The sequence below is a fragment of the Urocitellus parryii genome, chromosome 4 (genome assembly GCF_045843805.1).
Source record: "Urocitellus parryii isolate mUroPar1 chromosome 4, mUroPar1.hap1, whole genome shotgun sequence".
NCBI lineage: Eukaryota > Metazoa > Chordata > Mammalia > Rodentia > Sciuridae > Urocitellus > Urocitellus parryii.
This window is the reverse complement of record NC_135534.1, coordinates 166,207,630-166,218,980: the sequence shown is the minus strand read 5'-3', so window position 1 is coordinate 166,218,980 and position 11,351 is coordinate 166,207,630.

Genomic DNA, 11,351 nt, shown 5'->3' with positions numbered 1-11,351 from the left:
GAGATACTGTAAAAACATAGACTCTGTATGTGACATTTTTATTTTCAGATTTCAAATATGAACGTTAAGAACACAGATTTCACTTGGGAAGACATTTTGATCTTTTGGATTCAGATGATAATTTTAGGTGCTACAAATTTCAGAGATTTATCTTGGAAGTCATTTACAACCCCAATGCATACCAACATTCTCATTACACCTACAATTCTGCTTGTATATATTTTTTAGTCATTTTATCTTATTTATAAGTAAATATATATCCAACTACCATTTCTAAATTTAAATACTCTTAGTCTCACCTTTTAGACATAGGTACTTGCTTACTACAGTTTTAAACTGATAGTTTGACTTTCAGTTAAAAAGATATTTTACTGGATTTGGTGAAATATTTCCCAACCTACTTTTTTCTGTCATGGAAGTCCTAGCTTTCTATAATCTCTGCCAGGAAATCTCCAAAACATTGCCATTTTCACTTATTAATACTTCTGTTGACCCCATATTAATTCATGTAATTTCATTTTATTAATTCACTATTAATTCAACTAGTATTTACTATCCAAAAAACTTAGCAGCTATGTGGCATTTCCAATGAAATCTTTGTGTAAATGCAACATGGAATGTTTTAGTGAGTTGGTGGCAATGTATTTTTATTGTTCTGTATTATTTAGTTGTGGAAGTTCTACAGACACTGCCTATCAGTATTTTAAACTGTTATGAATACCCCTTACATTCAAATTGTCTCCAATTATTTTCCAATATACCATACTTTCTTTTATATTCTATACTAGACTACTACTATTTGTATCCTTAGGAAGAGATTCGTATATAATGTTATGCTCTGAGCTGACACCCTGCTATTCATCTCAATGAATACTAAATTCAATCAGAAAAATCAGCAGGTATTATAAGCACAATACACTCAAAATTGGATATGCTACAAGTCCCTGGGAAATGGACTTAACTTAATCATTGTCTAATTTTAATAAGAGAAAATATTTTATCTCCATGTTACAGAAAAACAGGTAGGGGAATGTATGTGTAAATGTGGGTATGAGTTTGCAACAAAAAGCAACATTAATGACTTTTTAAAAACTTATACATAGAAACAATCAACTAATTGTGATGAATAATAAGAACTAGCTTGTTTAAAGATTAATATTATGTCTCAAAAAAAGGTGTTGCAGTTTGGATACTTTTCTCACTTATTGCTTTAGTTTTCTTTTTAAGTACACCATAGTCACTTATTATATCTTCAAATTTCACATCGGTAAATTAAAAATTTTATGGGAATGCTTTTCTAAAAAACATCCAGTGTTAATTCCCACCTTAGAACTACTTACAATTGTCTTTTATTCATAAAAGTAATAAAGCAATCTATTCTTTCAAGATAGTATCTCTCAAAAATATTAATATCCAAAACATTTTCTAGAATCTTTAAAAAATATTATTCAGAGGATCAAAACTTGCTAAATATTCATGCTGTCTTTACCTTGAAAACATTCAATTTTGTTTTAGTAAACACAGTTTCTGTTCATGACCCACCATTCAAAGATCAGGATAGACCCACATTCACAACAACATGTGGGAAGCAGGGAGTCATGACCAGCCACAGATGGGATTTGGAATACTGTCCAGGTTTCTTTATTTTCCACCAGCTGACAAACTCAATCTTACTTCATACATTACTGGAACAGAGAATAAAATATAGCACAGTCCTAAAAACTAAGGCAACAGATGGACCAATGGGAAATCCTAACTTCCAAGAAGGTGACAGTTTATTCAATAAGTCTAAATTTTCCCATTATTTAGTCTTATTTCACAGTTATTTTGTCTGTTGCTCCTTCAGTTGTTCTATACCACAAGATTGAAGAGAAATGGGTTTTGGGATATGGTGGAATAGAGTTTCTCATCTCAATGCAGTGGGTTACCAATCACTAGGAAAATTGCTAATATGACCTTGGCCCTGATATTATTTTTGAATTTTGTTCACTCACATGCAAAACTATGATTAAAAATATCTTCCTCAAGTAGTATTATGATGAAATAATACATAAATTGTTGAAAAATTGTGGGTTATAAATTAGCATTAGCAATTCAATATCTTTTTAATGAACTTCAGATTTTTCTTTAATACCAAATAACTAGAGTAGGTGTTGGTTAAAAAAAAAAATTAAAGGACAACATAGAAGGAATTTAGGTTTTGTGGATCAAGAGGCAAAAAAAGAGGATATTATGTGGGTACTTATGTAAGCATTTAAACTATGGCCTTTTAAAAAACTAAAAGCTCTTTTTAGCTCATTGACTGTTAATAAATCAATCAATAAATAAGGCAAAGACAATGGGGGCCACAGGCTATGATTTGCTCATCACTGAATTAGGCGATTAAAATTGGGAAGTGAAGTGAAACCACTTAGCTCATTTCCTACTGTTTTGATAAAAGAGTCCTTTGTCTTCACTAAAATAAGGAATGATCTGAGAATTACATCTATCTCTACTAGTATTATCCAAAAGAACACAATGGTATTCTGTGGAGCCTATCTTGACTTTCTAATTCTTCTGTGAAGCAACACATTCTAAGATATAAATGCACAGACATCTCTGGTAACATTTCAATGACAGGGAAAAGAGTTTTAAAAATTATAGAGAAATGCATTCCAAGGACGTTTTCTGTGTCGTTCAAAACCAAAACATTAACTGGTAAATAGTAAAAACACTGAGAATGAATATCCAATTTGTAGATACACAAAATATAACACCAGCATGGTTACTGATTTATTAAAGTTGCATTTATTGGGAATTGACCATATTCCATATTGTGTACTAGGTCCACAAGATATATCAACAAAACAAATGTTCCCATCATTTTGAAACTTATGTTTGGATGGAGGAATATGAATAATAAACAGTGTAGTACCTTAGAGGTAATTAGTTTCATGAAGTGTTATGCTTTAAGTACCATGGAGAATAATAAAGCAGGAAGGAAAAATATCAAGTAATTATGTGTACGTGTGTATGTATGTATGTGTGTTTTATGGGACAGGGTAGTTGCAATTTTATATTTAGGGGTGGTCTTAGTGATAAGGACAAAAGTTGACAGAGGAAGAGTAGCAGCCCAGCAGTTACTTATAGAAATAATCCAGGCAAAGATAATTTTGAGGAGTTTCAAGGAGAAACTGCACCCAAGCATTTGACTGAGGCCAACTAAGGGGGAGGAGGATAGGGTTGTGCTTTGGTAGCCAACATGAGGGGAGAAAGGCTTTTATCCTCCTAAGCAAATAGGAAGCCACTACAGAGGTTTTAACAGAAAAGTGATCTACTTTTAATTTCATCAAAATTCTTCAATATTAATATTTCTGGGGTGCTTTTTTTGTACATAATTTGACAATGAGTGTAAATAAAATGTGTCACCACAGTGAAATATTTTCTTCATCCTATTAAATATAATTTATTTTATTTTGTTTCATTATATTTTAATTTGCTTGGCTTTATACACTCTTTATTTTAAAATAAGAGAGTTTTTAGTAACCCAATTAAGTATTAAAATCAGTATGAATATTATTGGTACATGTTAGGTTTCAAATTCCATGAGATACCTGAAATGTAAGAATGGTTCTGATACATTGAAAAAGCCTGTGATCTACTGGAGGACTATTAAAAAAAATAGAAAAAACAAGAATAAACCAGTTGCAATGCAGCAGAACCCAAAATAGTATCTACCATATTTTATTATTATCACTAATTTTACTCATAACGAGGCTAATCATGATAATAACAATCCAAGAATAAATGGCGAGTTCTTGGAAAAATAATTTCTACTAATTCTACAGTATAAATGGGCCTCATTTTCCACATTTGTAAAATTAGCAGTACTGTTCTAAATGCACCTTCCACGTAACTCTGAGCACTTGTAAGTGTTAACTGTTTGTTGAATTTCACAATAGTTTCTGTATTTTTTGAATTTGATAGTCTTTATCTTGAGATTAATAATAATTCAAGTTCTTTTTGTTTGTTTCTGAGATTGCCATAAATCGTTGCTAGCAACTAGAAGCAATCAAGTTGTCAGAAAATTACAATTGATAATCAATAGCAAAAAATCATGCAGTGGTATACCATGGATTTCCAGTGAGGCATTTAGGAAAGGACACAGGATTAGAAGTTAGGAAGGACTTAATTCAAATGCTAGCTCTGTGCCTTGCTGTTGCCATGGGGATGTAATTTGGTATCAAGTTAAATTTATGTATTGTCTTACTTCTTTCCTTTCTACATATGATGAAAATTTTAAATCAAGGAAGTTAACTGACCTGACCATAAAGAAGTCAGAAATACTGGGACTTCAGTGCAATTGACCTAGATGAGGAAGTAGGTGACTGTTAAGGATTGCAGTTTAGGAGCAAATAACATGGGCATTTGGTGGTCAAAATCAGAAAGTAGTATAAATGGTGAAGTCCATGTAAGAAATTAGAGGATATGGACTTCCCAATTAGAAGGTAAAGATCAGTAAAATCTTCATAGAGGAGGTTGTACATGCACATAAAAGGTATTTATAGGAGAAAGAAGGTTTAAGAAAATAATAGCAGAAGGGTCACTCCAATACAAAGGAAGGGAATAAATGCTGACCCTGTTGGTAAAGCATGGGGGACACATGTACACAGTAGGACAAGGCACATGGTTCAGGTTGGGAGGTCTTAAACTATGTGAAGAAGAATAGCTGTGGCCAGATGACAAGGCTCTCAAAAATCAGTTGCTTGTGATCTTAAAATATTGTATCCAAGCAATGAAGTACTTATCTTGCATTACAAGATTTCTTTCCCGTGCTTATTATTTTCTTTTAGGCAAGCTTCCCATATTTAATCAGATTATATTCTATATTGAGTTTTTAGTACAATCAATATAATGGACAAAGAGATCAAATTTTAATGAATATGGCCATGAAAACTATAATAATGTTATTAGAACCTTCTATACTAAAAAGCTCATGGCTATATTCTTACATGCTTAAGATTTGCAAGTTAAAAGCTTTTATCTTAAAGTTAGAATTATGGGTTACAGTCTGCTTTATACTGTAATTTATATAACTTGGTATGTGACATTCAAATGTTTAAGCATTCAGTTAAAGCTTATTTTGTAAACTCATATCCTCCGAGGTCACTTCCAAACCAAATATGTTAAACTCTATAATTTTTGTTTTTAATGTAAAATTGTTAAGTAGAGATGAATATTGCTACAATATAGATCATGTCTTGAGAAGATAAGTCTATTTAATATGAAGTTTCTGATAACAAAACCAATCAACTCTGCCTTTAAACAATTTTTATCTGAATTGTTGAGAAAGAAAAAGCCAGAAGAAATAATGGAAAATTAATTTATTTTATAAATCAGGGGCTGGAGAGTTTCATCCTTGATCTTAATACTTTTGTAACCCTGAGTACATTGCTTAAACGTGATGAGCCTCATTTCCCTTCTCCACATAATGTAGTTAATAATGCAATCATAGATTCTTTGTCTATTAACTTTTGAAGCACTGCCCAAAAGTTTTTAGCAGATTTGTCATCTGCTTGTACTGGAAGAAGCAGAAGATGTGCTAGGAGACAACATTGTCTTTTGTAGCTGACTTAACTTCATCTATTTTGATTGATTTTGATATTTTCGAAGAAATAATTTGTCTTATCAGTGAATCAAATACCATAGAAATATAGTATATTTGATCTGTAAAAATAACCTATTTTTCTTGTTGTACACATGAGTAAATAACAGAAAAATGAAATGACTTTCTCAAGATCAAAGAGTTGTCAGATGTCCTAAGTGACTCCACCTTTGGAGAGTATATATATAGTCCTCAAAAATAGTCATTTCATTTTAATTTGGTTCCTAAAATTTTTAACTCAAATCAGAATTACTGGTATATTGCAAATTAACAATAAGGAAAAATATGATTGGAAATTGGGACTCTTTCTTGAATGAATTCCTAGGGCTGGAATGTCATAAATATATTACATAAAATATTGCTGATTGAACAGAAAGTTTGAAAAGACAAATTAATGCCTGCTATGACTCTGTACAAGATTTTTCAATCTTGTAAATATAGATAAAATACATATTTGATGTAGAATATATATATTAATTTTTTTAGATGTAGTTGGGCACAACACCTTTATTTTATGTATTTATTTTTATGTGGTGCTGAGGATCAAACCCAGGGCCTTGCATGTGCTAGGTGAGCACTCTACTGCTGAGCCACAACCCCAGCCCCTGATGTAGAATATATTATACCTATCTTTGTCATGAATTGATCATAATTTAAGACTGGAAAACTTAAACAGATGTAACAATGGAAATATGTTTTAAAAATCACAAAATGATATGGCTTCTGTAATTAATAATGTTCTATACTTGCTTTTCTCCTCTCTTTAAATAGTCAAGACAGGTTCCTGAAAATAGGTGCCTTGTATTCTGAAATGCTTATATGTTGTCTAATGAATCGAGGTACCGTGATTCTCATACCACAGACTTATTGTGAGGTGTGAGTTTCAGCCTCATTGTCACCTGATGCAGCCTGGCCTGACCACCTCTAAACATAGTTAGCACCTACTGCAAAGCAAGATCATTCTCCCTGCACACTCCCTAGACTCTGTGAGTAACAAAATAAAAAGTTCTTTAGCCAACTTCATATCGAAAAGGGAAAAGGTGAAATCAATGGAACAATAAAAACTGCAATCTCTTTTTGTCACATTTTATGACCTCATCACCAACAGACTACACAAGGTCATCACTCCTTGTATTAGTCTGTTAACGGTCTGGGCACAATCACTGCTACCTTTTGAACTGGAGTTTCTTTTTTACAATATTGCTTTTTGTTTGTTTGTTTGTTTTATTGGATGGTACTATTGGTTCTCCCTCCTGCTTTTGGTTAAAATGAACCTCAAAGAGGAATGCTATCATAGAATGCAATAAACCCATGCAAGAAAGAGACACGTGATTCTCAGATGCCATCATTCCAGATAGCTTCTGTCACCCAGCCATATCGATTCTGTACAGTTTGCAGTCCATTCAGACATCGAACCCAAAGCTAGTAAAATTAATGTGCTCCATATATAGCTGATTGCAATTTCTACTGTGACTTCTTGAGATGTAGATGAAAAGGAAAATGCTTGCCTAGGAATAAGAAATGCATGGTCTAAAATATGAGAAATACAACACAGAAACAGACTCATTGTGTTTCAGTAAATAATAGAATTTTGAATAAAAAAAAGAAGATTCATACATTTTTGTTACCATTGACTTGGTCAGTTACAACCTCTGATTCCTCCTTAATGTAATAAATAGTAACTAAGAAGACTTTATACATATATGTATATATCTGTATATACTGTATGACTGAGTTTAATAGAGACTTTATGAATTTCTTTTCATGAAATTTTGAAAGTGATCTTTTGTATTCATAATTATTAAGTTTTTACACATTTAGTCCTCCTTATCTTTTTGCCTATCTCAGTATAGTCCATGAGACTCTGTACTTCTTTCCCTGAATCTCTCCTTTCATTATTATTATTATTATTATTATTATTATTATTATTATTGGTACTGGGGATTGAACTCAGGGGCACTCAACCACTGAGCCATATCCTCAGCCTTATTCAGAGACAGGGTCTCACTGAGTTGTTTAAGCGCCTCACCATTGCTGAGACCTGGCTTTGAACTCATGATCCTCCTGTCTCAAACTCCTTAGCCTCTGGGATTACAGGCGTGAGCCATCTCACCAGGCATCTGAATCTCTCTGCTACCACTGATCATAATAGTGACTCCTACTGTCATCTTGTTTGGAATATCTACATTTTCAGCGTTCTTTATCCTGTTGGCATGGTGGAATCCTGGCTCTCATTCATAGCCTCTATGTTGTAGACAATCTTGAAAGTCTTTCTTCTTCTGATTAACTCAGGGCCCAGACACCATGTGAATATTCACTTAACTCCTCATTGGCAATTCCAGGTCATTAGTTCTGCACCATCATGTCTGTATATCATGTATTTTTAATTTCTTGGCACCACCTTACTTACTGTATTTGGAATGCTCACATACCAATAACTCTGCCAATTCTCAGATCTTTGAGTATGTTAGTAAATGGGAATAGTTGACTTCCCACTTCATTCTGAAATTGATACACTTTTAAATACACAAAATCCTGTTACAAGGCTTCTCTTACTGTATCAGAATAAGCTTCACCTTGCTGCTGTTACCATTTGGAAGTGAAATGTACCTCCAAAGGCCCATGTCTTGTAGGCTTGGTCTTCAGAATAGTGCTATTAGGAAGTAGTGGAACCATTAGAAGGTGGGGCCTATTGGGAAGTCCTTAGCTCCCTGGGGATGTGCCCTTTTGATAGTGGAAACTTGGGCCAATCTGTCTCTCTTTCTTTTTGTCTCTCCCACCCCCACATTCACACTTTCCTCCCTCCTCCCTTCTTGGCTTAAGATGTGACTGCTTGCTTTGACTTGCTTCTGTAGTTGCCATCCAGCATACTCAACAGAGGCCCAAACCAATGTGGTTGCTAATCTCAGACTTGAACATTCCAAGTTGTAAACTGAATAAGCCATTTTTCCTTATTAATTTAGCTGCCTTAGGCATTTCATTGCAGTATAGCAAAGCTGACTAATATGCTTCGGTCTCCTTATTTATCAGTTTTCAAGTCTAAAATGCATTGCCTTCAAAATCATAAGCTCCAATCCTTGAGCACAGTTTTTCATTCTTTCCTCTGCCTCGCTTCCTGAATCCAAGTAAATTTTCTTTGCTCTCCTTCAAGGTGCTCTCCACCATTCCATTGCTCCCAGGTTGAGGAGCAAAAGAAGAATATTTTATGTGTTTCATAGCAGAACTCAGATATCATCTCTATCTTTAACCCTTATGTGAACCTAGTCACAATATGTATTCTTAAAATTTGATTCTGCTTATTATACAGTTGGGTTATTAACTTCTATAAATTAAATTAAATAATACGCATAAATTCTTGGTGCATTTTCTGACATTTCAAGGATTTTGATGTTGCGCATATTTTGTATTTATCTTACTATTTTAGAGGAATAAAATGAAATACATGAAAGCAAAAACATATACCCAGGTGCAATGAAATGAACAAAAGCAAGAAGCACAGTGTCACATAGCACTAGTTAATGGACAGGAATTGTCAGCGAGGCCAAGAGCTGACCAGAGGCCAAGGGTTGACCTAAGGCCAGCAAAAGAAGACCCATTGTTCATTATTGCATCATCACTGCAGGGAGCAATTTGCAGGGTCCAGTGGAATGGTGCTTCCAAGGAAGAACACAGGTCCCTAGTTCTTTACCATTTTAACCATAAATAAAGAACCATACTTTGTATATAGATGGAGGAATTGGGAAGAAGGCAGCTGACATGTCAATTTTAGATGGAAGAAATTTTTTCTGAGGATACTGAAGTTAATATTCTAGATTCTCATAAATAATAAGATTCAAGTTCTAGGGACAAGGCATACTCCGGTTCTGTAGGAAAACAAAGTTTCTTTCACATATTTGTGCAGGGGAAGAGGGAACTTTCTCTATTGCACATTACATAGGAACTTGACATTCTGGAGCAAGTCATACTATAATCCTTATTGCTCCAAATAGGATGCTTGATGAGTATTGATTATAAACAAAAAAATTGGAATCAATCTTCACTGGGCAAAAGCTTAAGCAAAGTAAGTTATATTTGTTCAGTGGAAAATAGTAGGGTCATGAAGCAAGTAAGCTTTCTACTGAGAATTTAAATTTTGAAAATTAAAACCAAACAATGCAAAATAGTATCATTACTAATAGCTGATTAAATATGATAGATATGAGAATTTGATAGACAATGAAAATTTGGCAAATCACAATGGATTTGCTTCTCAAGAAAGAGGAGTAAAACATAAAAAATATGGGATTTAACTGGAAAATGACAAGTTGAAAAGAAAAGTAATAGTGAGAATTGTTTAAAAAGCACTGCAATTTTATATTAATATTCATTAATATAACATAATCTATTAGGGAGACACAGTCTTCTTTAGAAGAATCTAAGTATCCATTATGTATCATTCATAATTCAAGGAAGTGTCAATAACAAGTTTATGCTTGCAAGCAACACTAAAATTTCATCAAAACAGTACAAACATAAAACAAACTCATCTATTTAACCCAATGTCAAATTTATAGGAAATATAAGAATTTGTGTCATTTTATCAGCGTGTGTGTACATTATTCTGTTTCTATTCTTAAAGCCAACTTCAATAGCCTACAATATTAAGAAAGCCACACACACCAAAGCAAGTGTCAGCAGGAGGAGTAGCACCAACTACAGAGGAAGTAGGAAAGAAAAAGCCATAAACATTCATTTCCTTCACTAGAAGCCCATTATCATCACTGTAATCTTCAAAGTTGGATCACTCTGTGGTAGCCTCAGATTTAATGTCAGAATCTTCTGCAACTAAATTGAAGAAATCAGCTGCTATCATCTTCAGAGCAGGGAAATTTACTCTGTGTAATTTAATGTAAAAGAGCCTTTTATACTTGTGACCATTATGCCCTCCCATATTAGAGCAATAACAAGACACACTGAAAAGCCAGGGGAAGTTTTATTAGGTAGGCTGCTTTATTGACGCTACAAAGAAATAGAGAAACTTGCAACCCAGGACACTGCCTGATGATATTTCCAAACCTTTCTTCCTTGGTTTACATATTGTTCCACAATTCGATTTTTATACATTGAACTCAAACTAATGATAATGCTGATAAGGGTCAACTTTGGTGATGGATTAGTCTCTTTGCTGTTTGTACTTTGAGTCTGACCTTAAAGGATTTTGATTCAAATAATTTACCATTGCTAAAAAAACTCTTAGATCACTTGAAATCTCTGTATCAAAGCTTAAAGTGCAGGAACAAGTATTTCTTTAAACTGTACCTGACATTCATCATGATGAATGGCTCCTAAGGTCTCCATAGATTAGGATACAATGAACATCCATACCATGGTTTATTAAAAAAAAATTACTATTATCTACCCAGTATTTTTCTGCCATTTCCCATTGTTTTCTGAACCCAGGAACTTTTATGGGAACAGATTTTCCTAATAATCTCTGCCTCTTAAATAAACTGAGCATTCACATTCTACCATAGTCTGTCCCCAGGCAAAATAAACTGAAAGCCTTTCTTCTTCCTTGTAATATTCAAAGTTAGGCATAATTTGGCCCTCTGTGGGGCCAATGGTCAGTAATAAAATGAAGTTTACCTAGGTAATAGCTCTAAGAATCCTGAATTCCTAAAAATACAAAATCAATTATAAAGTTTGGCAAAAATCAACTTAAATTAAA